Raw genomic sequence first — 26,007 nt, forward strand, 5'->3', positions numbered from 1 at the left:
GGACCTTTTCTAGTGATAATCAAGGTGGGCCATTTCCAGCACTTTACAAGAACAGTACAAGGGGAAATAAACAAGGGGAAATAGTTTTACTTTGTGTAATGACCCATCCACTCCCAGTCATTATTCAAGCCTAAGTTAATTGTATCAAGTTTGCAAATTAATTCCAATTCAGCAGTCTCTCATTGGAGTCTGTTTTTGAAGTTTTTTTGTTGAAGAATTTCCACTTTTAGGTCTGTAATCGAGTGACCAAAGAGATTGAAGTGTTCTCCGACTGGTTTTTGAATGTGACAATTCTTGACGTCTGATTTGTGTCCATTTATTCTTTTACGTAGAGACTGTCCAGTTTGACCTATGTACATGGCAGAGGGGCATTGCTGGCACATGATGGCATATACCACATTGGTAGATGCACAGATGACCGAGCCTCTGATAGTGTGGCTGATGTGATTAGGCCCTATGATGGTGTCCCCTGAATAGATATGTGGACACAGTTGGCAATGGGCTTTGTTGCAAGGATAGGTTCCTGGGTTAGTGTTTTTGTTGTGTGGTGTGTGGTTGCTGGTGAGTATTTCCTTCAGGTTGGGGGGCTGTCTGTAAGCACGGACTGTCCTGTCTCCCAAGATCTGTGAGAGTGGTGGGTCATCCTTCAGGATAGGTTGTAGATCCTTGATGATGCGTTGGAGAGGTTTTAGTTGGGGGCTGAAGGTGATGACTAGTGGGGTTCTGTTATTTTCTTTGTTGGGCCTGTCCTGTAGTAGGTAACTTCTGGGTACTCTTCTGGCTTTGTCAATCTGTTTCTTCACTTCAGAAGGTGGGTATTGTTGCGGTTCAAATACAAGACAGAACAAGGCTTTAAGCAAGCAAGCAGGCTGGTCTGCCGACGGGCTGGTCTCCTGTCAGCTTTCCACCCTCTCTTTTATTCTTTCTCTCCCCCCGCGCATTACATACTCCAACAGATAAAAGGAATACACTGGCTTTGTTTAATATTCTTATTTACCAATATCTATCAACCGCATTCCTTGCTCTCGGGCCTTGAGCCCAGTCCTGGGAGGCTTCCCACGGTTCATGTCATCTGGGCGAGATTCCAAGGTTCATGCCCTTGAGAGGAGCCGTGTGTGCACTGCTCCTACACAACACTCCGGGTGTGCCCTGAATGTTGCCAAGCGCATGAACCTTGCATGAATGCTACATCCCCTCCTTTTTTGTTTATTTGTGCTCGGCCATCTCATGATAGCCATCAATTTGCTTTTGCAAGCCAATTAACTCCCGGACAGACAAGGTCATAACTCGTGGAGCCTGCCAGGGCGGGTCTCAACAAAGCCTTAACAAAAAGGAAATACATTGCACACAGCAACAGCAAAAAATAAACCCAAGAAGGTAAAGTGTATTTGGCCGGGCCTCAATTAGCCATGCTAGAGTACTAGGAATAGAGGTTCGCGTAAGCAGCGAGCATCATCTCATTCCCTATTTCCTCAGGGTGATGACATACTGGAATAAGGCACGTACCTAACAATTCTTCAGCTGCTACAAAATCAGATAAACAAAAGTGGGTAACATTTGCTATTGAAGCCAATCTTTCCCATAGGTTATATGTCATTCGGGCCCGTAACGGAGGAGGCGCTCCCGAGTCAACCCCTACAGGAAACAGCAGGCACATAAGGCACACAATCAATACAGAATTAGCAGTGATTTGGGCGAGAATGGCCACAAAGAGAGTCTCAGGAGTCTCTGGCTGTTGATATGCTGCCAGTCTTCATTGAGCCACGGCAACCAATGCTTTCACTGCTCCCCATGTCACAGGCTGGCTTGGGACGCTACGTCTCCTCCGTCTTCGTCCCACCATTGTCGACCCAGGAGGCACCGCGTTCTCCTCCAAGGTCAGCTGAAACTCCGGTATGGGGTTCAACAGCCCCTGGTGCCACGCCATGCTGTTTCAGTGCCGGTTGCACACACCGGGCCGGAACCCACAACAGTCCTGCAGGGAGAGAGACAGCAGCATATCCCCGACCCCAAGTAATTAAATGGTTGGTACTGGGCCCAACCATTGCGGATCGGGCAGCTGACGGTAATAGACACGCGGTCTTTCCAGTACCTCGGACTTATGAAAATGCCAATCCGCGGGGGTCTGCTGATCTGTATTCAGTGTTAAATTATTTAAAGTAAACAAAAGGACATGCAATTGTTGCTGAATGTCTCCTAAGGTTCGGAGACGCAGCTCCCCTTGTTTTAATTGTTTGTCAAGCAAGGTTTTTAGCATGCAATTTGCACGTTCAACAATGGCTTGGCCTGTGGAATTATAAGGGATCCCGTGTTTGAGACGGACATCCCATTGGGCACAAAAGGTGGAGAGGGCTGTGGAGCAATAGGCTGGGGCATTATCCGTTTTTATCTGGCTCGGGCGACCCATAACAGCAAAACAGGCTAGCAAATGATGAATAACTTTGGAAGTGGCTTCCCCACGCTGTGGGGTCGCCCAAAGGAATCCCAAATAGGTATCAATGGAAACATGTAAAAGCGAATAGGGGCGGAATTGTGGCACGTGAGTGACATCCATTTGCCACAGCTGATTCGCTGCGGTACCTCTGGGGTTAACGGCATAAGAAAAAGTAGGGGCAGCAGCGGCACAGTGGGGGCAGGAACGAACAATAGAACGTGCATGATCAGCAGGAATGTGAAATTGTCGGGCCAAAACAGAGGAAGACTGATGAAAAAAGGAATGGCTTTCAATGGGGTCAGAAAAAAGGGAATTTACCTGACCACGTAACGTGCGATCAGCACGCGCATTGCCTTCAGTGACCAGCCCAGGCAGAGGGGTATGACTGCGAATATGAGCAACAAAATAAGGGAAATTACGAGTGGTGATGAGATACTGTAAGAACAAAAACAGGCAAAGAAGGTCCGCATCGACCTGAGGGGTAATGAGGGCAAGGGGTAAATGATCAATTATCTGATAAACATAATGGGTGTCCACAATTAAATTAAAGGGACAATCAGCAAAAAGTTGAAAGGCCAAAATAACAGCAGCCAGTTCTGAGCGCTGCGCGGAAAGCTGAGGCAGCGTAAAACGAGAATGCCAACGAGGGGGGTCACCTAATTGATAGGTGACAACACCGCGATGTGGAGAGCCATCACTAAAAAGAGTGATAGCTGAAACAATAGGTCGAGAGCGGCTAAGACCATGTACGATTAGTGGCACCTTTTGTGTAATCACCAACCGAGGATCTTTTGGGGGATTATAAAAGATCTCTCCCACATAATCACAAAGAGCAAACTGCCAGGCCAAGGAGGTGTGATACAAGGAATCAAATTCACTACGTGATAAGGGGAAAACAATGGCAACTAAATCAGTGCCCGTGAGTTTCACTGCACGGTGGCAGGCTTTATGAACAAGGTCGGAGAGGGCGTCTAAATAAGGATAAATGTTCTGGGGAGGAATGGAAGACAAATATATCCACTCTATAATAGAGACGGCTGTGTCTATACGAGGTACAAACAAAGCCGCAGTAGGCGTATGAGGGGTGGCAAGGAGAACTAACCGCAGGGGACGAACCTCAATGAGTCTATCCACAAACTGCTGACTCAACACTGCATTGATCTGTCGAATGCAGGCAATGTGCTCCTCAGTGATGGCAATAACTGCGCCCGGTGTCTGAGCTCCACGTAGGAGCTCGAACAACGGCTGCAGCATCGATGTGGGGAGACGGAAGTAGGGTCGAATCCAATTTAAATGACCCAAAATTTGCTGTAATTTAACGAGGGTTAGGGGTTGGGGTAGGACCACTTCCGGGAGAACAGGGGCAGCATAGGTTTGTAAAACCTTATGCCCGAGATATTGGTAGGGATAAGAGCGTTGAATTTTTTCTGGTGCCACTAACAGGCCATTTTGGCCGAGAATCTGGGACAAATATTCAAGCTGTTGTGCTGTGACCTGGGGACCATTAAGCAAAATATCATCCATATAATGGTAGACCTTTAGTGTGGGGTATCGGGCACGAAAAGGGGCGAGGGCCCGAGCCACAAAAAATTGACACAAGGCTGGACTATTTTGCATTCCCTGGGGCAAGACCTTCCACTGATACCTTTGAGAGGGTCACTGATTATTATATTCTGGCACCGTAAACGCGAATTTTTCGCGATCTTGTGGGCAAAGGGGGATTGTGAAGAAACAATCTTTTAAATCTAACACACAAAGCTGATCGGTTTGAAGAATTAAATTCGGGTTTGGCAACCCAAACTGCAAGGGGCCCATGGGTTGGATGCGTTTATTTATTTCCCTTAAATTGTGTAACAGCCGCCATGCACCAGATTTTTTCTTAATAACGAACACCGGGGTGTTCCAAGGACTAGTGGAGCTCTCCAAGCGCTGTGCATGCAAATGTTGTTGCACAAGCGAATGAAGCGCTTTCAGCTTTTCTAGGGAGAGGGGCCATTGGTCAATCCATACGGGCTCTAAGGATTGCCATACCAATGGTAATGCGGAGGACAAGGTGGGGAGGGGAGGGTTTTGGGCCATTATATATTAATATCGAGGGTGGTGTCCTGCTTTACAAGTAAGTCACGGCCCCAAATATTGAGGTGGACAGGGAGCACAAAAGGGCGGATTGTAGCAAGGGCATGGCCTCCTGGTTTAGAGACCGTGACCCAAGACAAACTTTGGCGCCCGGGTTTGCTACCCCCGATCCCCCACAACTCTTTAGAAGGAACTGTTGGCCAACTGACCGGCCAGTCCTGATCACGAATCACCATAACGTCAGCTCCAGTGTCCACCAGCCCTGTAAAAGGAAAATTATTTAAAAGAAGTGTTAACTGAGGTTTCGAGGGGTGGAGCGACATTGTTAGAGCAACAAGTTGAGAGGACGTGTCATGAGACGGCAACTGAGACAGAGTCGATCCAAAGCCGCCTCTGCCCCGGGCTCAATCCTCTGCGGCTGGCACCTGTTAGGGGACTAAAATCAATTGTGCAATTGACCGTCCACACGGGAGCGACTGCGGAAGATGGGTCCACACCTGAACCTTAATAACGCCGGTGTAATCGGCGTCAATGACCCCTGGGATGACAAGAAAACCCTGTTTCCCAGCGTGTGAGTGAGGGAGAACCAGACCCACAAATCCGGCAGGGAGAGGTCCCGTCACCTGTGTAGGTATGGTGCAAACCTCCCCTGGCAACTGAAAATCAGCGTCCTCCTGCATAATCAAATCAAGCCCTGCACTTCCGGCAGTCACCGCCCTCATGGAGTCTATGGATTTTAAGGCAGAGGGACAGTTGTCTGAGTGGGGAACACCCCCGTTTGGCCCTGGGTTCGGGGGGGACCTGTCGTGTGGTTTCCTGACCCGCTACGACACTGATTAGCCCAGTGGTAGTCCTTCCGACACTTGGGGCATTTCTTTGAGGGGCGGGCGGGCGCCGTCGATGAGCGGCTCTCCCACTGAAAGTGACCCTCCTTACCACAGCGATAACAACGCTTCCCCTCCTTCCCGCTTTTCCGCAGGGCGGTGGCCAGAACCCCAGCTTTATGTGCTTGGGTTCCGATGTTTTGGCACGCCCGCAGCATGTCCAACAGCTCTAGAACGCCAGCAGCTTGTGCTGCCTGGAGAGCACGGCGGCAATCCTCGTTCGCATTTTTAACCACTATTTTTAACAGAATCTCCTGAGCTGCCGCAGGGTTATCCACCTGTCAGAGGATAGCCTCCCGCAATCTGTTGGTAAAATCCATAAAGGACTCTGATGCACCCTGACAGATACTGGCAAAGCTTTTGGTAGGCTTGCCTGAATCCGGGACCTTCTGGAAAGCATGCTGGGCGCAGGCAGAAATAATGGGGAAGACAGCCTGCTGGAGTTGAGACTGCATCTGAACGGTAGCAAACGGGCCCTCTCCTGCTAACTGCTCATAAGTGACACCTTGCGCTATATATACCTGGGCTTGACGTTCCGCCATCTGCCGATACTCACTAAGCCAAATAACATACTGACTGGGCGTCAGCATCATGCACAACAGCGCCTTCCAATCTTCAGGGATCAGGGTGTACCCAGTACCTAGCCCTTCAAGGAGACCACCTACATACGTGCTAGTGAGGCCGAACTCGCGAATCGCTTTCTTTACCTCTCTGATCACCGAGTAAGGCAAACTGACCCAGTTTGCAAGCTGGTTGCTCTGGCCATCATCCTGCCAGGTCACCGAGCAAACTGAGACCAGATCAGCTAATTCCTCTGCTGTAAGATCTGGGCGAGTCTTCGCTGAGTGAACCATTTGTTGCACCAGCGAAAGCCCCTGAGCAGACGCGGATGACCCCCCGGGGGCCCCGGAGCATGGGGCCCCACGGGGGGATGGTGACCACTCACCGGCTCCAGAGGGGAAGACAAAGGAGGCGGCAGTAATTGAGGCACTGGGGGCAAAGCAGGGGGAGGGATGGCTGCAGAAGCGGACGGGGGTGGCAAGATCGGCAGCCCCTCTATTGGCGCGAGGGAGGGCCTTTCCGAGGTGACACGCTGTATCGCGTCGCGGCAGAGGTGCCAGGCATGTAGAGCCTGCACAGGCGCCTGAGGCTCTTTGTGCAATGTCTGGCCCAACCACTCCCAGTCCGCTAGCTTAAGGGTTCTGGCTTCAGGGTACCACGGGCATTGGGCACTCACCTCCTGTAGCAGGAGAGTGAGTTCTCGAGTGGGGCAATCATGCTGAGCCTTACACAGCAAATACTGTAGCTCATTGTGGTGTTGCACTTGCAAAGCAGAGAGGGAGCTTCCCATACTTACCACGACGAAAAATACTCACCGGGATCCGCAAAGCGGATGAGTGACGCATCTGAAACCCTTGCCGGGCGAGGTGAGTGCTGAGGGCCCCACGTTTGGGCGCCAGTTGTTGCGGTTCAAATACAAGACAGAACAAGGCTTTAAGCAAGCAAGCAGGCTGGTCTGCCGACGGGCTGGTCTCCTGTCAGCTTTCCACCCTCTCTTTTATTCTTTCTCTCCCCCCGCGCATTACATACTCCAACAGATAAAAGGAATACACTGGCTTTGTTTAATATTCTTATTTACCAATATCTATCAACCGCATTCCTTGCTCTCGTGCCTTGAGCCCAGTCCTGGGTGGCTTCCCACGGTTCATGTCATCTGGGCAAGATTCCAAGGTTCATGCCCTTGAGAGGAGCTGTGTGTGCACTGCTCCTACACAACACTCCGGGTGTGCCCTGAATGTTGCCAAGTACAAGAACCTTGAATGAATGCTACAGGGTATTGTAGTTGTAAGAACGCTTGATAGAGATCTTGTAGGTGTTTGTCTCTATCTGAGGGATTGGAGCAAATGCGGTTGTATCGTAGAGCTTGGCTGTCGACAATGGATCGTGTGGTGTGGTCTGGATGAAAGCTGGAGGCATGTAGGTAAGTAAAGCGGTCAGTAGGTTTCCGGTATACGGTGGTGTTTATGTGACCATCGCTTATTAGCACCGTAGCGTCCAGGAAGTGTATCTCTTGGGTGGACTGGTCCAGGCTGAGGTTGATGGTGGGATGGAAATTGTTGAAATCATGGTGGAATTCCTCAAGGGCTTCTTTTCCATGGGTCCAGATGATGAAGATGTCATCAATGTAGCACAAGTAGAGTAGCTGATTTGAAGGTATACATTGTCCCCAAATGTGAAATAGTTATGGATGAGGACAAAGTCACAAAGTTCAGCCACCAGGTTTGCCGTGACATTATCGGCGATAGTGTTCCTGACGGCTTGTAGTCCATCTTTGTGTGGAATGTTGGTGTAGAGGGCTTCTACATCCATAGTGGCCAGGATGGTGTTTTCAGGAAGGTCATTGTTGGATTGTAGTTTCCTCAGGAAGTCAATGGTGTCTCGAAGGTAGCTGGGAGTGCTGGTAGCGTCGGGCCTGAGGAGGGAGTCTACATAGCCAGACAATCCTGCTGTCAGGGTGCCAATGCCTGAGATGATGGGGCGCCCAGGATTTCCAGGTTTATGGATCTTGGGTAGCAGATAGAACACCCCAGGTCAGGGTTCTAGGGGTGTGTCCGTGCGGATTTATTCTTGTGCTTTTTCAGGGATTTTCTTGAGCAGATGGTGTAGTTTCTTTTGGTAACCCTCAGTGGGATCAGAGGGTAATGACTTGTAGAAAGTGGTGTTGGAGAGCTGCCTAGCAGCCTCTTGTTCATATTCCAACCTATTCATGATGACGACAGCACCTCCTTTGTCAACCTTTTTGATTATGTCAGAGTTGTTACTGAGGCTGTGGATGGCATTGTGTTCTGCACAGCTGAGGTTATGAGGCAAGTGATGTTGCTTTTCCACAATTTCAGCCCGTGCACGTCAGTGGAAGCACTCTATGTAGAAGTCCAGTCTGTTGTTTCAACCTTCAGAAGTCCACCCAGAATCCTTCTTTTTGTAGTGTTGGTAGGAAGGTCTCTGTGGGTTAGTATGTTTGAAGGTGTGTTGGAAATATTCCTTGAGTCAGAAGTTACCTACTACAGGACAGGCCCAACAAAGAAAGTAACAGAATGCCATTAGCCATCACCTTTAGCCCCCAACTAAAACCTCTCCAATGCATCATCAAGGATCTACAACCTATCCTGAAGGATGACCCATCACTCTCACAGATCTTGGGAGACAGGACAGTCCGTGCTTACAGACAGCCCCCCAACCTGATGCAAATACTCACCAGCAACCACACACCACACAACAAAAACACTAACCCAGGAACCTATCCTTGCAACAAAGCCCGTTGCCAACTGTGTCCACATATCTATTCAGGGGACACCATCATAGGGCCTAACCACGTCAGCCACACTATCAAAGGCTCGTTCTCCTGGGCATCTACCAATGTGGTATATACCATCATGTGCCAGCAATGCCCCTCTGCCATGTACATTAGCCAAACTAGACTGTCTCTACATAAAAGAATAAATGGACACAAATCAGACGTCAAGAATTGTCACATTCAAAAACCAGTCGGAGAACACTTCAATCTCTTTGGTCACTCGATTACAGACCTAAAAGTGGAAATTCTTCAACAAAAAAACTTCAAAAACAGACTCCAATGAGAGACTGCTGAATTGGAATTAATTTGCAAACTTGATACAATTAACTTAGGCTTGAATAATGACTGGGAGTGGATGGGTCATTACACAAAGTAAATTTCCCCTTGTTTATTTCCCCTTGTACTGTTCTTGTAAAGTGCTGGAAATGGCCCACCTTGATTATCACTAGAAAAGGTCCTCCCCACCCCAAACCCCCACCCCTCTCCTCTGCTGGTAATAGCTCACCTTTCCCGGTCACTCTTGTTACAGTCTGTATGGTAACACCCATTGTTTCATGTTCTCTGTGCATATAGAATCTCCCCTCTATATTTTCCACTGTATGCATCCGATGAAGTGAGCTGTAGCTCATGAAAGCTTATGCTCTAATAAATTTGTTAGTCTGTAAGGTGCCACAAGTACTCCTTTTCTTTTTACACAATGATTATGACTCTTAACAAATTACAAGCTTTCTGTCGCTACATCGCATGTCACTCTTTATGGATAAATAGCTTGTAAGATATGCATTTGGTGTGATGAGGTTGTCTGGTCTGAGGTGAGTGTTGAAAGAACAGGAGACCCTTTGCCAGGGGGTCCCTGTGTTGCATCCTCACTCTTGGGAAGAAATCCCCATAAATATCTGCAAAGCTACCTCGTTTCCATCTTCAAATCCCTCTTAAAAACCCTCCCTTGCTATGATGGCTACAAAAACACTTGATAAATGTTAGGCTGCTGCTGTGAGAAACCACTGCCTCTCGTGCTGACCAAAAGTCTCTCATTGTTTCCTTGTATTGTCCTGTCAGTCTGTCTGTATCCATATGTTGTCTCTTGTCTTACATTGAGATTGCAAGCTGTTTTGGGCAAGGACTGTCTTCTTGTTCTGTCAGGGCAGCACCTAGTACAATGAGGTCTTTGAAGGGACCTTGATAGGTCATCTAGTCCAGTCCCCTGCACTGAGGCAAGACTAAGTTAGTATATTTCTATAATTCTATGACTAGAGCTCCTAGGCACTATGGTAATACAAATAAATAATAGTTAAGTGACCATCACAGGATGGGAGCGCTTCAAGTAAGATAGGCATGCCGCATGTGTTTAGATTGCTGGTTGTTTCAAAATCCTTATTTTTAAGTGCTTTGTTCCTATTGTTAAAATAAACAATACTTTAGTTTAAGAAGGCTGTCTGGTCACTATATTCACCGCTGGCCAGAGACTTCCAAAGGGAAGAACTACAGGTGCTGACCCTCGTGGGAACTTCTGGATACTGTTGATACACAGTGTACTGTAGTCCAGGGCCAGGCTAAGAATGGGGCAATCACAGGATTCCACCCCAGGAAAGGTAAAGAGATAAGACCTAATACCTGAAGGAGTGCACTCAGAGAGACCAGCAAGCCCTGTAGCTGTGTCAGGGATCATATCAGTATAACCTGGCCCTGAACGGTCAATACAGTAGATTTTCAGCTGAGGTTGAGGAGCACGCAACATGGCTAGGAGTGACAACTTCAAAGGTGTCTTTAAGCCAGTGGTTCTCAAACTTTTGTACTGGTGACCCCTTAGACGTAGCAAACCTCTGCGTGCGACCCCCCCCCCTTATAAATTAAAAACACTTTTTAATATATTTATCACAATTATAAATGCTGGAAGCAAAACAGGGTTTGGGGTGGAGGCTGACAGCTCGTGACCCCCCATGTAATAACCTTGCGACCCCCTGAGGGGTCCCGACCCCCAGTTTGAGAACCACTGCTTTAAGCCACCTTTGTGTCCTCCCAGTCCCGAGCTGTTCTGCCTTGGTCAGGTCCATGGCACAGGTTAGAAGAGCCTGAAGGCTGCTTTAAATTGCACTTGCTGCCAATGGCCCCAAGGGGCCATTATGGCACCTGAGGCTTTCCAGAGCACAAGAATGTTTCAACTAGTCTCCCTTTCCCTTGGCCACATGCTTGGCAATGGGGTAGCGAATAGCCCCTCTGCAAAATTGATCCTCCAGTGGCCAACTAAGCCACTTTAAATCCACTTTGCACCCATAGAGTTGTGCAAAGCTCTCTTAATGCAGGGGAGAACCTGGTGCTATATTTTCATATCAGTGCTATATTTCATTCCATTTCATTTCATTTTTATTTCATGTATACATGTATACATTTTCATTTCATGTATACATACATGGCTAGACACATACACAGATATATATATATCTGTGTATGTGTCTAGCCATATATGTATATATATATATATAATTTTCTTTAAATCCATAGGTTTCAGAGTAACAGCCGTGTTAGTCTGTATTCGCAAAAAGAAAAGGAGTACTTGTGGCACCTTAGAGACTAACCAATTTATTTGAGCATGAGCTTTCGTGAGCTACAGCTCACTTCATCGGATGCATACCGTGGAAACTGCAGCAGACTTTATATATACACAGAGAATATGAAACAATACCCCCTCCCACCCCACTGTCCTGCTGGTAATAGCTTATCTAAAGTGATCATCAGGTGGGCCATTTCCAGCACAAATCCAGGTTTTCTCACCCTCCACCCCCCCACACAAATTCACTCTCCTGCTGGTGATAGCCCATCCAAAGTGACAACTCTTTACACAATGTGCATGATAATCAAGTTGGGCTATTTCCTGCACAAATCCAGGTTTTCTCACATCCCCTCCACCCCCATACACACACAAACTCACTCTCCTGCTGGTAATAGCTCATCCAAACTGACCACTCTCCAAGTTTAAATCCAAGTTAAACCAGAACATCTGGGGGGGTGGGGTAGGAAAAAACAAGAGGAAACAGGCTACCTTGCATAATAACTTAGCCACTCCCAGTCTCTATTTAAGCCTAAATTAATAGTATCCAATTTGCAAATGAATTTCAATTCAGCAGTTTCTCGCTGGAGTGATGTGATGTGATGTGATGTGATGGGGGGGATATGAGAAAACCTGGATTTGTGCAGGAAATAGCCCAACTTGATTATCATGCACATTGTGTAAAGAGTTGTCACTTTGGATGGGCTATCACCAGCAGGAGAGTGAATTTGTGTGGGGGGGTGGAGGGTGAGAAAACCTGGATTTGTGCTGGAAATGGCCCACCTGATGATCACTTTAGATAAGCTATTACCAGCAGGACAGTGGGGTGGGAGGGGTATTGTTTCATATTCTCTGTGTATATATAAAGTCTGCTGCAGTTTCTACGGTATGCATCCGATGAAGTGAGCTGTAGCTCACGAAAGCTCATGCTCAAATAAATTGGTTAGTCTCTAAGGTGCCACAAGTACTCCTTTTCTTTTTTTAAATCCATAGTATATGTTTTAATCAAGAAATAACATCAATCAAGATATTATCGAGACACTATTATTTGTTTTTCTGAAAATACAGAAAACCAAAAGAAAGCATGTCAGCAGCTAGTAATTATTTTTTCCAATATCTCCTCCTATTGTCCCAAATGGCAATTAACCTGTGGAAATTTTTCTTTGTGCATGGCAAATTAACCCTATGTTGGATCTCAGTGTATCTAGGAAAGCAAGAATGTTTTTCTTAGAATCACAGGGGACAGAGCAGGGTAGAGGTGGAACTGAACTGCTTGGAGAAGTAAAGTTCATGCAATGTGTGGTGCTATGCTCCACTCTGTCAAATACACATGCACTAATTATTTGAAGTGGTGTTGGGAAGTACATATCCAGGTAGAATGTTCATACCCCTCCCAAATGCCTTGCTGCCAGCAACCTCTGCACATGGGTAATGGGTACTTGGTGCTTTGGGGTGAATTCAGAGTGAGTGGCTGCCCAGAAGGGGAAGGAGCTGTTTGCAGCTGCTCTAGGCACAATGTTCCCCTAGGGAACCCTCATTTTTGCAGCAGAAACACAGTGGACATTAATAGTGCTCTGAGCCACATATGGCCTCTATACCTTTTGGCGGGGAGTAATCATTCACAGGCACATCAGACTTCTGGGAAAGTCATAATGTCAGGCTAGAAATTGCACCAGGCTCCATGCTGCATCTAGAAGACCCAAGACCATGGGGCTGTCAACAAGATTTATTGTGGGTCTTCGTGTCTATGTAGGGATACTTCTCTAATACCCCTCTCCTGGCAGAGGGAATAATATATCCGCTTTTCCAGTGTTGAAATGATGGAAGTTTTCCCCTTTCGTGTGTTTTCCATAGAAGGGCATAATGATACTGATCCACCAAGCACTTAAGTACATGCTTAACTTTAAGTGTATGAGTGTAATGGGATGACTCACTGATTAAAGTAAAACCGTGATTTTCTTGATCAAAATCAATCTGGTCCTTAGCTAGTTTGTAAATGGCAGCATTATGCTGCTTAGGAGGATTTAGACCTCTCACGGGACATATTACAGACATGCACTAAGGTTTTACACTGTCCTCACTTTTTGCAGAATTTGAACAAAAAGCATGGTGCTGGGATGTGGCTCTTTCACTTCAAATTACTCAAAGGTTGTTGCAACAGTTCTCAGGGTACCCAAGACTGTGAGTCACCTTGCTAACCTCTGCCTCCAGTGTGAGGGAGTCTTGCTTGTGGTAACTGGGTGTTAGCTCCCTAATATCACCAGCCTTGCAAACATTCAAGCGCTCTCCCCCCAGGCAGGGCGGGCAATAGGGAAAATGGCAGCCTGGGTGAACTTGTATTTTGGCAAACCCCCCCCACCCCTGGCCCCCATGGGCTCCCTCCCCATCACCTCCGGGCCCTGCTGCCTCTCCCCGGTGCTTAATTTGTACTGAAAGAGGTGCCAGAGCTCCAGGTCCATCCCTAGCTATTCTGGGGCCCTATGCAGCCCTCCCGCAGGAGGAGGGGGAGGGGCCTCTGTGGGGGAGGGAGGACTGGCCCCAGACCTCTGCGGGGGGAGGGGCAGGGCTGGCTTGGGGGACGGGGGGAACAACCCCCCACCACTCACCGCCGGCGTGGCTGGGGCTGGGCCGCTGCACTTCCCTCCACTGGTGAGTGCAGGTCCGGCCCTGCTGCACTCCTCAGGGGAGTGGGAGCGGGGCAGAGGTGGAGCAGGGGAGGGAAGAGACGGGGCTGGGGTGGAGCAGGGGCGGGGTCCCTGGGGAAGAGGCGGGGCAGGGGCGGAAGCAGCAGGCAGCTGCGCAGGGCACCAGGAAATTTGGTGCCCCAAATTTCCTAGTGCCCTACACGGCTGCATACTTTGCATATGGGTAAGGACAGCTGTGCAGAGTTCTGCCCCAGCACAAATTAAGCACTGGCTGGGCAGCCTGATCGTGATGGCTGCTGGCCAGGCGCTCAGCTCTGAGGGTATTGCCACTCTTACTTCTGCGCTGCTGACGTGGCTCATGGTGCCTAGCGCTCATCCTGTTGCTGAAGGTAGGCTTTGCACTGTCCCTTGGGGGGGGCTGCATCTTGCCAAAGCCCATGGCCCTCCAGCCACTCCTGGCTCACCAGGAGCACCATTTCAGATTCTGGGGAGGTGAGGGGCAACTTTAACTGTGATTCCGGGGGGCTACTTAGGCACCTGAAAACTCTAGGGTTTTTTTCTGCTAATAACTTAGGAATTAGCTGACTGTAGCTCTGTATCTAATTCCTATATAAAGAAATAAAAAGTATATACAAACTCCAATTAAAGCCACATTTTAAGTTTATATGTAAATTTAAAACAATCAGGAGATAATGCAACAAGATATTCCCAATCCCAAACCTTGAGGTATCAGTTCTGGAGCTTTAACATAGATATCAGAAATAAAAGCCTGATACTTTGTACACTATGTTTAGTAGAGTGTTACCAGATTTGCCCGTTACTTTGGGGTATGCTCATTTATTAGGGTTACTCTTCTTGGGGGGGAGGTCTGTAATTCTATCAACGTACTGTTTGTGTCGCATGTGTTCTCATGCAGAGCTCTACTTCTCCCTTCTGCAAGTTCCCTCCCAGTGGAGCTATCCTGCAGGACCTAGGTTCCCCAGGACTGCGTTCCTCCAGCCCCAGAATCAGACGAACCCACACACACATTAACAGAGCGCGTCTGAGAGGACCAGGTTAATCAGCACTCCCAGGCTGACCCGTTATATGTCCCTGGACTCAGCCAGCTGGGTTGAGCAGCACCTCCACGCTGTCACCCTCATCTGTCATGGGCACCGCACCAGAATAGAGTACACCTGAGCAGGCTCGGTCAAGCAACACTTTCAAGCTGCCACCCTCGTATGCCTCTAATGCTAGATTTGTTTATGAGTAAACTGGAGGCTCAAGGGAGTATACCAAAGTTGTTTTGTTCAGGCTAGACAATGGGAGCTGATCATTCCTGGCTATGGGCGGTGTTCCTTCGCGGGAGCTCACAGTGCAATTAGGCAGCTTCAGTATTTTGGATACCAATAAAGGATTTATTACTAGAATTGGTCTGATAACTACTGCAGGTGTGGGTTCGTTAACATCTGGAGCAGAGAGCAGTGCTTCCCTGCTTTTCCGGTCCCAGAGTTCCGTGCAGTTCTTGCCTTGGAATCTCTGTTCTCCATTCTGTATGATAATGGAGATGCCTCCCTGTCCCATCTTTGATGCAAGTGAGGCTAGGGGAGTTGCCTTAATCCTGTCACCCTTGTCCGGAGGGATTGAGGTGTGTCTCCCACTGCCTTTTCATTGCTTTTTGTAAGTCTTTCTTTTGAACAGCTTTGGTTCAAGCAGAGACTGGGGCCAGTGGGAGCCAGGGAGGTCTTTTGTGAGTCAGACAGGCTGGGTACTGCACCCTGGTTCCCCAAGAACACAGAGCTGATAGGTAACAAGTGATAAATAAAAATAAATAAAAACTGCTTACTTTTTCTAACAGACACACTCTGTGTTACTGTCATTATCTACTCTCTTTTAGTCGATTGTTTTTTACTCCACTAAAAATGTATTTACTTAATTTTTTCTCTTTTATTAAGAACAGGAATTTATTTTTCTAATTATTTTGGCATTTATGTTTACCGATCACAATCATGTACGTGACTCACTATCATTTGACTCCGTCATTGCTATTAGTATCATACTTGGAACCACATTTATTTTCATACAAATTTTAAGTTATTTTACAGATATAACTTAAAATACAATTTGAAAATAAGCGACCTTCATCTGCACAGTGTCTAACGTTAGGTGGTTAGCTAATTTTTTTTTAAACTGGCACTGCTAAGGTGAGTACAAGCTAAATTTACATTCTAAAAGGATACTGTTATTTGATTGTACCATTTTAAATAATGAGTGACAAAGCACAAGATGGTAATAAAAGTAATAATGATAATTATTCCAGCCAGGACAGGTTAGGCATTTTAGAACTCACTACTCAAGAATTAAATTTAAACAGAAGAGAGAAATAAAATTATGAAATGAGGGAGTGTGAGACACAGTGTGTGTGCTGGGGGAGTGTGAGAGACAGAGAGCTTGTGTGTGTGTGAAAGAGAGAGAGACAAAGTATGTGTTAGGGGAATGTGAGAGAGACAGAGTGCGAGTGTGTGTATGTGTGTGTGTGAGAGAGAGAGAGAGAGTGGGTGTGTTGGGGAAGTGTGAGAGACAGCGTGCTCTCTTTAAGCATGGCAACACTAGTCTGAAGGCTTGTTCAGTCCAGCAGCACTGCCAGCTGCTCCCACTCATGACCCAGAGGCAGCAGCACAGACTCCTGTCCCCTTACCCCAGTTCAGTGGTACATAGGTGGGGGGATGGGGATAAACCAACATCAGCCCCCGACCAGCTCTGCACAGCAGACAGCAAGCTCCCGGGAGCAGCTTGGCTAGGGGCGACTCCAAGCCGGTGGGGAGGAGGCAGGAGCAGTGGCTCCTGCAGATGGCCGCAGAGCAGCAGTGGAAAGAGTGACAGGACACCCATGCTCAGAAGTGCCCCCCTGCACTCTGGCTGGTCACCCAGCCCATCCACCCCTAAGGCTGGCCCTGCCCTCCAGCTATGCCAGCCCTATCTTTGCCTTGCAGGTTAACAATAGCTGCACCCCAATTCCTGAGTCTTTATGAAGCGTTCCCCTGTGGTATCCAACCCGTGACCCTGGCTACTGACAGAAATCCCAGATCCTCTGGCCCCAGAGATGCACTATACCCCAGTTTACTGGTTTTACCTAAAACTACTTTGGTCTCTATTCCTAGACAGGGCAATCCTCTGTCTCTTGAAATGGTCCTTGTTTACCTCCAAGTGGTTCTGATTGTTTGCTGTTGTCTTCGATGGTTTTCTCTTGACTCGTATGTAACAGGACAACGGTAGACAATTGAGCCTTGCATTACATCATCAGCTAACCAGGTAGGGGTGGCAACTCCCTCCTGCATGAGTAGGCCATCACCAAATATTATCACTTCCTGGTGACTCCTCTTAACAGTAAAACCATATGGACATAAGCTTCAATATAATTCCTTTATTTCTTAATATTACTCCTATATACATCACACCATGAATATGAACATCAATACATTTCCAGCTTTCAATAGAGACCATCAGGTTACCTTTTACAGACACATATCCTGTAAGATGTGTTTGAGGTAATGAGTTTGTCAGGCCTAAGATGAGAGTTGTTTGCAAAGAACAAGGGATCCTTTGCCAAGAGGCCTATGTGTCACAGGTGTATCTCCCACCTGCAAATATGTGAGCATCTCAGGAAATTTACCATGAACCTGAGCAATAGACGATAAACAAGAAAGAAGAATCATTAAAATACTTAGCATTTCTGTAGGTAGCGCTTCACATCTATCTCCCAGGCATTGTACAAAGATTAACTAATTTTCACCATGACATTAGGAGGTAGGTGAGTATTATCATTATTCTCCAGATGAAAAGGTGAGACACTCAGTGCCGATGCTAGCCCATTGGGGGCCCTAAGCAAGAATATTTTGAGGGGTCCCCAAAACAACACATACTAATAATTAACAGGGGACCATCTTTAGCTGCTTGGGACCCTAAGCAGTTGCTAGTCTGTTTATGCCTAGCACTGGCTCTGACTGAAAGAGGTTAAAAGCTTGATTTTCAGAGTTGATGTGTGCCCAAAACTTCTCTTTAAGTCAACTGCTGGTCAGCACCTTTGAAAAACAGCTGCTAAAGACCTGATCCAACGCCCAATGAAGTCAGTGGGGGATCAGCTGGGTCAGATCCTAAGTGACTTGTGCAAAACCAAACATGGAGCCACAGTGTTTCACATGCGTTATAGCTGGCCTTAGGCAGCTTTAATAGCATGACCATTACCTACTCAGTATGTGGCCCTCAGCTTTGCTGTCCTTGTTCTTGAACAAATTCTAAAGCTTGTTAGATACATAGTTTTTCTTTCCCATCAGCTACACGTGTCTTCCCCTTCAGTTTGCTTCAGCACAAATAGTTATTGTGGGCCTACAAGAGAACTCTGACTGTCTCTTAATGTTTAATACAGCTGGTTGAAAATTTTCAAATGGAAGATTTTTCCATCAAAAATACTATTTTATTAAATCAAAACATCTTGTGGAAACTTATCAATTTGGTTGAAATTTTGAATGGGAAATTATTGAAATGTTTCTTTTGGATAGGGCCAAACTATTTTGTTTCAACTTTGTCATTTAAATTTTATATTGTATTATAATTTACAGTGTAACATAAAACCCTTAACAAATATATAATATAATAAGTCAAAATTATAATATTAAAACAAAATATCTCAACTCAATTAAACCAAAACATTTCAATCAGGTCAAAATTTTGGAATATGATGTTATGAAAATAATAATAAAATAAGAATAATAAAGGCAGAGATCTCTACTTTTCATCCAGATGCAGCATGAAATGAAATCTTGGAATTTCCCGTGGAACGGGAATTCCATTTTTTAAGACACTCTAATATTTAGGTTCCCTTATGTTCCCCTTATAGTATCCACAGAGTATGATGATGGAAAATAGATTCATGTATTTTATTTATTCATGTTTTAGGAGCCCTGGTGTTTGAAAGATCAGTGCCATGGAGTAGCTGAGAGTGTCAGGGAGAGTTGTTATCTGGGGAGTTGGAGTAATTTGCATTCCTCATTATGCAATCTCTGAGCATTTTACAAGTGTGATGAATATAATTGGCTGAATAACTGATTAATTCAAGTTCACAGGAAAATGAGCCAGAGGCCCCTCACACTGAAAATCACATACCTTTTGGCAATTCAGAGTCTCCTAGGCTTTCCCAGCAAATACTAAAATATATTTGTGGGGAATGGGATACTTAACACAATTTATTGTCATAGATCAGGAAATGAGGGTAAGCCAATTATTATTACCCTAGGCAAGCATTTACGGCCAGCTTGTCACAGGCTCTTACACAAGTGCCTGAGGGTGACAAGAAGTCGGGGTGGGGGGGGGACAGATACAAGAAGTCTGTTCCCCTTGCACAGCCCATTCAAGCACCCATCTCAATTGCATTGCCGTGTGTGGTGGAGCACAGGAACTGCTCCTTTCGAGCACCGCAAAAGTGGGGGTGGGGAGGTGGCAGGGCCACAGCCTTGTCCCCCCTTCCTGTCAACCCATGGACTGGGCCTGTGCATAGCAAGGAGCAGGTTGCACCATCCAGAGACAGCCTGCGCACCAGGCTGCTAAGGGAGGGATTGTGACTCCCTGAGACCCAACCCCTTCCAGAGCCCCTCTTGGGGCTTGGGGCTGACACAGCTCCACACTATGCCTCACTCAGACCAGAGCAGAAACAGCACAATATGGCCTATACATTTACCAAGCCTTCTTAGGCAGTGGGTATAAGAGGCCACCGGGCCCACTGCCTTTGGAACATGCCACCATTGAAAGGGTGGGCGTCCCAGCCATGGCCCTGCCCATGCTCCACCCCAAGGCCCCACTCCTGTTCATCCTCTTCTCCCCAAGACCCTGCCCTCCCTCCACCTCTTCCCATCCCCGCTCCGCCTGCATGGGGGCCTCAGGGAGGGGCGAAGAGGCGCAGGTGGAGGGGGGCTTTGGGAAGGAGGCTGAGCGGAACTGGAGGTCGAGCATGGGGAGGGCTTTAGTGAGGAGGAGGCCGAGTGGAGTGGGCCTTGGGGCAGGGCCATAGTCCGGGTGCACCCAGCCTCCCCAAATGAAGGAGTTACTTGCTACCCATGCCAGCCTTTTACAATCCTAGAAAAGCCACGCTCCTTGCCCAGAAGAGCATGCAAATCCAAATGAGACAAAAGAAACAAACAAGACACAGGTCTGGGAGAGAGGGGCCTGAGGATGACTGATGAGGGGTGGGAGGGAGGAGGGATTGCTTGAAGAGGGAGGTATGACCTAATAGAACACAATGGGACAATTTTTTATCCATCTATGCTGCTGCTTTGCGTGACCTGTGGCAAATCCATTCAGCCCTGTCTGTGCCTCTGGGAAATGGGAATAACAATACATAGATGTCTGTGGAAACCTTGGTAATTCTCAGATGAAAGGTGCTCTGTTAGCATCAGTATAATCATTTATTTTTATTAGCATGGTAAGAAATCCATCTCCTAGCAACAGAACAGTAACTCTCCTCTCCCTCCTCCAAGCTCCCAAGTACTCGCCCTCATCTCAGCTTTCCAGCAATCTTTTCAGCTGGGGCAAGTTTGCAGCTCATGACTGTTGGTAATATTACCCCAAACCTACCCTGTCCTGGACATTCACAGCTGGTGCCATTTCACTCCCTTCCTCCTCTCCCACTCTCCCCCCGCATCATTGTTATCTTCTTGCAGTTCTTTCTTTCCCTTTTCCCTTTTCTCCTTCACTTCTCCCCTCCTCCATTTCCTGCTTTATCTCCCTTTGTTCCCAAGCAATTGTGCATTGAGGCTCATGACCCCCAAGTCCCAACCCTTTGGTTGGGTGGTGGGATTGTGACATCAATAGTCATTCAGCCAATCACCACACACAACAGTTTTACGCAGTGTAGTTGTAGAGTATTGGTCCTAGGATATCAAAGAGACACAAGGTGGGTGCGGTAATATCTTTTATTGGACCAACTACTGTTGGTGAGAGAGACAAGATTACGAACTGAAATTGGTCCAATAAAAGATACCCACCTTGTCTCATACACAACAGCTGACATTTGATCCTGTTGGATAAAGTGCCAAAAATGTCTTCAATCTTTTTTTTTAATCAACTAAATCTGTGGTCCGAATTTTTTATTTTGCATGTATTTATTTTAGATTACAGGAACAGCTGCCAAAATATACTATTTAGGTGACATCTCACTCACCTAAATCCAATCAGATCTGTAGGAGTAGCTGGCTTCATATATGTGCAGTACATCCAGACAAACAGCTGGACATTATTTTTATAAGCTAGGGAAAAGATTTGTCTTTATTTTACATACTAGTGTTTGGATAGTCAAATTACTCATTATTATGATTTTGGCAATTTCATTAGCCAGCATGGTGCTTTAGACATATACAAGGACAATGACCCTACCCTGCAGGAGCTCACAATGTAAATTAAACAGATAAAATATCAAATAATGACAACAGACCAAGGTCAAGGGAGAGAAGGAAGGAAAGGAGACAACCAAAAGACATGGATAAAGAGAAAACTATTCTTTATTTTACATGGTCAGCAATTCCTTGCATCTGTTCTTTTAGCAATGTACCTTTTATCTGTCTAGTCTTGTATCTAATCTAGTTGGTTTCTTGTTTTGTTTCTTTAGGGGAGGGAACAAATCAGAACCTCATATCCCAGTCAAGCCCAGAATTTGGAGAAGTTTGGATTTTGATCTGATTCTGAATCCAAATGTTGAAATCCCGACCTATTTCTATGGGTAGATCCCCAGCAGGTGTAAACCAGCATTGTTCCATTAAAGTCAATTGAAACAGCAATTGCCGCCTTGTGAAATAATGGGTGTCATTCTTTATGGACAGATTCTCAACTAGTGTAAACTGGGGTCATTCCATTGACTTCAATAGAGCAACACCAGTTTACACCAGCTGAGGATCTGGCTACAGTGTTTTTGTTACTTTAATTTTTTTGTAATGATCAGATACACACACACAAAAACCCCAAAGCCTGATTTTAAGGAGGATGTACCTACAGTCTAAAAGAAAGAGAGACCTGCTCTCTTGCTTGTTATTCCAAAATGCTGGAGGGAGCAAGGACTTGGACTCTTCTACCCTTTGGGAGAAGAGTCCAATGCTAGCTTTGGCTTCATTGCTGGAGAAGGGCAGCTCATCGCCAATAAACCAGAATGGTCCCTGTAACTTCTCTGCTGATGTCCGGAGGCTGACACTTGACAGGAGAATAATGCATAAACTGGACATTTATTGCACAGTAAAACCCATGCTGCTCCCTTAAATAGTCATTAAAGGGGGGATTGTTGGAAATCAGCATTCAATACATGTCCAGCCAGCCCCCACGTAAAGGACAGTGAGGGAGCAGTCATGCATTGCAAATGTTTCTTGGGCGCAATACCATGAAGCAAACCCACCCTTTATACCACACAAAAGATCTCTGGGGGGTGGAGGGGCGGGGAACACTCACAGAGCTACTGATGTATCTGTCCATTGTGAAAAATCTGTATAGAGAACGTTTTGTTTATCCTTTCCAGGAAAAAAATTTCTTCCCTTTTGTTAATTATCCTGTCACATGCAGGAAAACAGGCTCTTTATTTTATTTACATAGTTATATCAACATTTTTCAATATTTCCTATGTTCTTAGATGGCATCCATCAATCTTAAAGATATTACTGCTGTGCTGTATATCTTTGGTTAGAAGCCACGCTTGGTTAGTGGCTACACTCTTGTTTGGTGCTCTGGCAATGTCCAGATCCTCATCACATTCTTTCATCCCCACCTTCTGCATCAAATGTAATATCCCCCACTCCTCACTCTTACAACCCTCAACAGTTTAGCTCCAGTCTGTATTCACTCTTATCCCTTGTCACCATTACCCCACCCTTAGGTTCTTTGCTCCACCCAAGCCAGAGAATTACCCCCATCCCTCTCCACACACTCTCCTCCCTATATCCTTCCTTCTCATACAATCCCCTTCCCTGAGCCTGTCTCTCATGGTTCCATCCACTCCTCCATGTCACAACTCAAAGGAGACTTCTCCCAGAAGACCTATAAACCCCAGCACCCCTTTTCCCTTACTCATCACCAGATAGATTACAGGAAATATTGCTGAAAAAACCCCAAATTGTGTAACGAGCAAGACTCATGCAAAGCTTCACTGCTTACTCACATTGCTCTTTCCTGCATCCCTTCCCATCATCTTCCATTCATACATTCTCCATCTAGATTGCCACTCTTTGGGACTTTGACTCTGTCTTCACATTGCCAGTACAATACCTAGAACACTGTTGGTGCTCTACATATAACAGGAGCAAGCCAGGGGAAAAGAATTCCATTGAACAGAAGACATGCATATTTCCAGAATCCCCTTGCCACAACACTGCTACAGGAAGCATCTTAATGGAAGCTAGGGCTCCTAACTGAAGATATACAAAAAGAAAAGGAGTACTTGTGGCACCTTAGAGACTAACCACAAGGTGCCACAAGTACTCCTTTTCTTTTTGTGAATACAGATTAACACAGCTGCTATTCTGGAACCTGAAGATATACAGTGTATACAACTCAACATCAGAACACTCATTTGAGTTAGGGGCATGATGATTAATCTAGGGGTCATCAGTAAGACTTAGTTTAAGCTTTCTGTGTGTGTCCAGAAGAAATATTACTTTAATTTTACTTCCAAAACTGGCCAGAAGGCATCTTAAATCCCCACAGCAGCTCCTCATGGGCTGTGACTTACTTACAGAGCACTAATATAAATTGGGGAGAAATACAGAAGAGGAACTCTTAACAAGGATCTTACAGACTGCACAGAAGACAGATGGGATGATCTACCTTCCATTGGAATCAATGCAAGTTTTGCCATGGACTTTCTTGCACGTGGGACTGGGATGAGCAGTTCCGGCACTAGGCCTAAGCAGACTAAGCAACTGCTTAGGGCCCTGAGCAGCTCAAAGGAGCCTCTTATTCACTTTTTTAGTATGTATTGTGTGGGGAGATATTCCTGGCTTATAGACCCCAATGGGGTAGCACCACCTCTGGGATTGGGAAGAGGCATTTGCCCTCCAGATATTAAATCAAACCTGCAAAGGTGAAACTGGAGTAGAATCCAGGCCTTCAAAGGCAAAGTCAGCACCATAGTGAACTCTCTTGGTGCAATATAGACCCAGCCCATGCAGTGTAGGCCATTCTCAGTGTTAACAGGGTTGTCACTGAGTTATATTTATCCACATGAAATCAAGTATTGCTGGGGGACGGGAAGAGAAGTCTTGAGGGGCTTGAGGGAAGCTGAGGGAGAAGAAAATTGTGACTCATTCGGATGCCTGGAGTTAAAGGAGGTGGTTTTGAGACTTGAGAGTAGTGGTTGGAAGACTGGGAAATGCTGATGGTTGGTGATGAGAGCTAGAGTTTGCACTTGGTTGATGGAAATTAATATATAATATTCTATGGTCATGGAAAGTGCGAGGAAGTGGAAATCAGGACCCACTGCATGGACCCTGGTGAAGGAGGTGTGTGGGTGAGTATTGGTACCAGACTGAAAAATGCTGATGAAAGGAAATTGGGATTTGAAGGGTATCTGGAGAAGCATGGACTTTGGACTTGCCAGGAAAAGGGAATCAATCTGAATGGGGTATGGGAAGTCCTGGGAGAATAGGTACAGAGCCAGAAAGTTTGAAAATGTTTACTGATTGAAGCGTAAATGTGAATACAATATAAAAATAGTTGAAAACCTGCATGCTTGCACTTGTTAATGGGGCATCAGCCATCTTGGGTGACACAGCAAGGTTTGAAGCAAGTATCTCCAGAGCCGAAAGCATGAATTGCTATAGCTTGAGTTAAAGCTTGCTAGTTGGGGCTGCAGCTAGGGTTCCCAACCCTCCAGGATTGTCCTGGAGTCTCCAGGAGTTAAAGATTGCTCTTTAATTAAAGATTATTTCAAGATTATATAGTGATTTTCTCAGTCCCTGAAAAATCACAGAGCAGGTCCTCAAGGAATCAATTCTGAAGCACTTAGAGGAAGGAAAGTAACCAGGAATAGTCAGCATGGATTCACCAAGAGCAAGTCATGCCTGACTAATCTAATTGCCTTCTATGACAAGATAACTGGCTCTCTGGGTGAGGGGAAAGTGGTGGACGTGTTATTCCTTGACGTTAGCAAAGCTTTTGATATGGTCTCCCACAGTATTCTTGCCAGCAAGTTAAAGAAGCATGGGCTGGATGAATGCACTATAAGGTGGGTAGAGCGCTGGCTAGATCGTCGGGATAAATGGGTAGTGATCAATAGCTCCATGTCTAGCTGGCAACCGGTATCAAGCGGAGTGCCCCAAGGGTCAGTCCTGGGGCCAGTTTTGTTCAATATCTTCATTAATGATCTGGAGGATGGCGTGGATTGCACCCTCTGCAAGTTTGCAGATGACACTAAACTGGGAGGAGTGGTAGATACGCTGGAGGGGAGGGATAGGATACAGAAGGACCTAGACAAATTGGAGGATTGGGCCAAAAGAAATCTGATGAGGTTCAATAAGGATAAGTGCAGGGTCCTGCACTTAGGACGGAAGAATCCAATGCACCGCTACAGACTAGGGGCCGAATGGCTAGGCAGCAGTTCTGCGGAAAAGGACCTAGGGGTGACAGTGGATGAGAAGCTGGATATGAGTCAGCAGTGTGCCCTTGTTGCCAAGAAGGCCAATGGCATTTTGGGATGTATAAGTAGGGGTATAGCGAGCAGATCAAGGGACGTGATCGTTCCCCTCTATTCGACATTGGTGAGGCCTCATCTGGAGTACTGTGTCCAGTTTTGGGCCCCACACTACAAGAAGGATGTGAAAAAATTGGAAAGCGTCCAGCAGAGGGCAATAAAAATGATTAGGGGACTGGAGCACATGACTTATGAGGAGAGGATGAGGGAATTGGGATTGTTTAGTCTGCAGAAGAGAAGATTGAGAGCAGATTTGATAGCTGCTTTCAACTACCTGAAAGGGGGTTCCAAAGAGGCTGGATCTAGACTATTCTCAGTGGTAGCTGATGACAGAACAAGGAGTAATGGTCTCAAGTTGCAGTGTGGGAGG

The sequence above is a fragment of the Lepidochelys kempii genome, chromosome 1 (genome assembly GCF_965140265.1).
Source record: "Lepidochelys kempii isolate rLepKem1 chromosome 1, rLepKem1.hap2, whole genome shotgun sequence".
Classification (NCBI taxonomy): Eukaryota; Metazoa; Chordata; order Testudines; family Cheloniidae; genus Lepidochelys; species Lepidochelys kempii.